Source organism: Cenococcum geophilum (genome assembly GCF_001692895.1).
Source record: "Cenococcum geophilum 1.58 unplaced genomic scaffold K441scaffold_6, whole genome shotgun sequence".
In the NCBI taxonomy this organism is placed as follows: domain Eukaryota; kingdom Fungi; phylum Ascomycota; class Dothideomycetes; order Gloniales; family Gloniaceae; genus Cenococcum; species Cenococcum geophilum.
The window spans coordinates 1084179-1089286 of NW_027137564.1; positions in this window are offsets into that span (position 1 = coordinate 1084179).

Sequence of the window (5108 nt, forward strand, 5' to 3'; positions counted from 1 at the left end):
TGAGACTCTAGATGAGATTCGAGTTGATACCGAAGGAAGACGACAGGTGGATTCTGGTGGAAATCAAGAGGAGCCTAACATCGAAAGTAGTGAGCAACCAGACTCGCACGACTCAGCTCCAGGACTTTCTACCCTAGATGAGACACCAGAACCTGACTCACCGGAGCCTCCACCACCGTCCACAAACACCTCGGCAAAGAAGAAGCCGCATTATGTGATAATTCCTGCTGGCAGGGCGACGCCGTCAACGCATTCGCAAACAGCCTAATCGACGAGGTCGTTTATATCAAGTGCCCAGATGGATTTGTGATCAAAGGCAAGTGCCTACTGCTTCAACGAACGCTCTACGGATTGCGACGATCTCTACTATGGCATGGTGATTTGACTACAACACCGAAAAAGGAAGGCTTGAAGCCAGTGGCGGAGGAGCCTTGCCTATATCACAACGATTGGCTGATTGTCTTCTACGTCGACGATATCACAGCTGCCTGCAGGAAGAAAGACCACCCAAGCTCAAGACCTCCAAGGAGCACCTATGAGAAGGTACGAGATCAAGGACCTAGGTGACTTCACCTGGTTTTTAGGAATTCGAATAATTCGCGACAGAGAATAGGAAGCTTTGGCTCAGCTAAGACTCTTATATTGATAAGATCGCAACAAGCTTCGAAGTGAAGGACTATCGCAAAGTCTATACACCTATGGGGAATAAGGAACTCAAGCCCAATCCAGAACAAGCATCAAAGCAGGACACATACGCCTATCAAAGGAAGGTCGGATTTATGCTCTATGCGGCCAATATCACTCGTCCAGATGCGGCGAGAACCGCAAGCAAGCTGTCAGAATTCTCTCGAAATCCGTCACCAATTCACGACGCAGCTGCTACGAGGGAAATTGCCTACCTTTATCACACCAAGACTCTTGCAATTGAGTACTCAAGGAGAACATAATAAACCTCATCTTCGCAAGGGCAAGCGATGCGGCGTTTGGCGACGATCCAGTCAGCAGGAAGAGCACAGAAGGCTATCTATTCACCTTATTTGGAGGACCAATTGACTGGCGATCAACCAAGCAAAAATCAGTGACGAAATCAAGCACGGAAGCAGAGCTCCTGGCTCTATCGCATGCAGCTACGAGTCGATTTGGTGGCAGCGATTCTTCAAAGAAGTCGGATTTGATACTAATGAGAAGTAAGTGGTATATTGCGACAATATACAGACGATCCGACTCCTAACTAAAAGCGACGCTGAGCTCAACACCAAGCTCCGACACGTCTATATCCATCACCACTGGCTCCGCCAGGAAGTTCGTGAAGGAAGGGTCAATAGCAAATGGGTGCCTGCTGCTGACATGACAGCAGACGGCTTGACGAAGGCTCTACCTCGTCAAAAGCATGAGACATTCGTTCAGCAATTGAACCTCGTTGATATCAAGGATCTAATTTGATTCTATTTGGACGATTTTTGGGCAAGGTAACTATACGGAGGATTTCTTTGACTCAACACCAAATTGACATTGTGACTTTTTGTATTCTACAGCAGCCCAGAAAGGCTCTGTGCAGCTGGGGGGGGGGGTGCCGAACTGAATCGGATTTCCTTACCACCGTCTTTCTACTGTCTCGGTCACCGACTTAGCCTACTACCCCTTCTTCCTTATGTATATATAGAGGCTCTAGAGCCACATTCAATAGACAGAGCTCTCACTCCTGATCGTTCGTTCAACACTTTCTAAGCCTCGGACTCTTACCGAAATAGAGCAAAATTCATAGCCTTTTTCATTCATATCTCACTTAGAACATTCTCGAAACCCTCAGGATGTACACAAAACTATATGGCTCAAGTGTGGTAAAGAATGAGAAGTGAGGAGACCCTACGGGCTCAAAAAGAGCTATAATAGCTTATAATTAGTACTCTAATAGTCCTTTTGGCCCAAAAAGGATTACTAGAGCACTTTTTTAGGGGTGAGATTGGCTCTCTGCGTTTAATTAAAATGGAAGGTGCTTAGATCGTCCTTTTTTTTAAACTACGTAGCAGTGAGGAGTGGAAGAGGCCTCAGCGAGCCCCAAGGACCTCATTTGGGTGTACTGTATGTAGAATTCCTTTCTGTAGAAAGGATGAATGTTGGCTACCTCATAAGAGCAATTGAGCTCCAAAGATTGAGTGTATATACAACTTTTGTATAGCAATTAACAGATATTACAAAATTCATATTTCTGATCACGGAGCCTTAATCCTATTGATATTACGGAGGTGCCTTTCAAAAGTCTTTGCCGCCAAGCCAGCTTACCGCCAAGGCAGAACAACAAGATTCTGCCGGCAGAATTCCGCCACACCCATACTAAGTTTGTTCTTTAGCAGCTTGATTCCGCAGCTTTTAAGTTTTTTTTTAATATTCTAAATAGCTGCTAAAAAGATCTACTACTAAACATTCTGTAGGTGGCTATAATTCAGCTACGAGGGCTCAAATTATAGCTCTTAGAGCTTTTCCCTTGCATAATTAGAATCTCAGCTGCCGAAATTGCGAAGACAACACAAATTTCCAAACGAATCATATAAGATATATATCGCCGTGCAGTCAATTGAGGCTTTGATCCAAAATCTCCTCCTCTCGCCCTTAATACCTACGTAGACGGCAGGCAACAGAGATCTTAAGCAGTGGAGGATTTAGGCTTAGATTAAGCGGATTATTAGGCATATCCAGAAGGTTATTAAGCTTAAAGGAGGTAACGAGTATAGGGAGTGTAACCAACTACCGACACTGCGTTAAGATACAAGATCACCGCTTGGGAGGCTCCGAGATGGCGTTAACGCCACCCAATATAGTGGTTGCAGATTAATATTGGTGGCAGATTACCGTTCCCATTTCAGCTATCTATTACCCCATTACTTCTACCTTCTTCGTGTATATATAGAGCCTCTAGAGCTACATTCACAATTAAGTCGTTTATTTAATTCTTTACACTGCAAAGCTTATAGTTATAAGCCTGGATCGCACCACCTGCTGACCAATCAATCTACTACCTTATTTAAGAAGTCACTACTTCTACTACCTTTATAGTATCTCAAGCTTCTTTACCTATCAAACAAACGGACGATCGACCCCAGTTAACGTACGTACCCGACTAACGAACGAACTAACGAATCAAATCAAAAGTTCGAAACGTTAAAATAAGGTTTTTGCCAAGACGCCAATTGGACCCTGCCTAACCTATTAAATCCTAAAAATAATAACTATAAGTAAATTAAAAGTCAACCTGATCCTTAACCAGCCTTCTAATTGGATACAGTAGTTCTTTATTATCCAAGACACTGCTAAAACTAACAAGGTATGGGAGCACATTAACCCATCTAAAAAAGGCAAGCGTCTAAAGCTAGTATAACCAAGTCGTCCCATACCAAGGGACATACTACCTACAGCTATATCGATAGCAAAGCTAGACCCAAGTCAGCTCACCGCCTATAACTAGCTCTATGCTAAATATAAAGACGATCTTCGCATATACAAGAAGTAAAAACGGGCTATAAACGATATCAGTAACTATATCGTTCGCACTACATTAGTAGCCTACCTTCCACTTATTGATGACCTTAATACGGTACACAAACGGCTTTAAGCACTTAAGACTGCACTAGCCCCTACTACCTTAGGTTAAAAACGAGACATTCTAAATTAGTATACGGCTTTAAAAGTCTATAATAAAAAGCAGAGCATTAATAAATAGTTAAACAACTGGCGGAATGTCTATAAGCTTACGGAGTAATTAAAGCTACCAAATATATAAGGATTTAGGCCATACTATAACTTTGTTTAAGCTATTAAATCTATCTCTTCTAGTTTTATAGGAGCACTAGAAGTAGACCTCATTAGAAAAGAACGGAAGGATAAAGAGGCCCCATCTATTATTAATCTAATTAAGGAATTTAAGGAGCACTACCGTATGCAGCAAGCAGCATCCTCGGCTACCCCTACCAATAACTCTGCTTTTGCAACCCTAGGCAATTCCAATTTAGATTCCAATAATAATTCTAATTTAGATTTAAAATGGAATAAGGAATGCATATACGGCTTTAAACATCGATTTAGTAGCTACTACTATATCGTTAAGCAGAAGCGCCCTTAAGAATAGAAACCAAACCCAGACATCTAAAAGAAAGTAGAAGAAACAATCTTATCTACGCCTTAGATTAAACGCATTATTAACCTCATCTTAAAAAAAAAATAGGAAGCAAAGAAGAATACAGAATCTATAATTAATTTTAATTCCAAAACCCTACCTTTTAAAACCCCAACTAGCCATACTGCTATATTTAATACTGGTTAAACTCTATTCAAACTCCAGAATACCTAGATACTTAACCCTAGTGCAGATACCCACGTCTATAACAACCAAGAAGACTTTACCTTTTCCTACCTAGCTGCAGAAGACGACTACCTAATTACTGGTGGAAATTATAAAAAGATACAGGCTTATAGAATAGTAACGATTACTATTAATACACCTACTAGGAGCTTAAAAATGAAGCTATCCCACGTAGTATTGGTACCTACTATGTTTATAAATATCATAGCACTATTAAGGGCTACAGATAACGATATCTATTTTGACTCAGGACGAAACTTGCTATACCGTCTAGCAACTGGCGAAATAGTATACTATGCGAAACGACTAGGGGGCTACTGGGCACTAATGCATAGAGAGCCTACTCTAGATTCGACAACTTAATCAACCTTCTTAATAAGAAGACATTAACCAAGCAGAATGGCCCGCAAATCAATTGGAGCCACAGCTACAAAATAGCACAAAATACTTAGCTATGCAGGACCTGACGCTATTAAACAGCTTCCTAAGCACGTTAATGGCGCAGAGCTCGAAGAGCTAATCGACGAACGAGCACCGCTCAAAATCGAATGCGAAGTCTGCTTAATATCAAAGTATATATAGCAGATCTCTCGAAGACGAGAACACGAATTTCCAGCCACTTAACCATTCGAGCGGGTAGCATTCGATATCATTACCCTTAGAGAACCAGGGTACAACGGCGATAAATACGTAATGCACTTCTATTGCACATATTCCAAATTCAATTTTGTATTTACCGCTAAGAATAAGG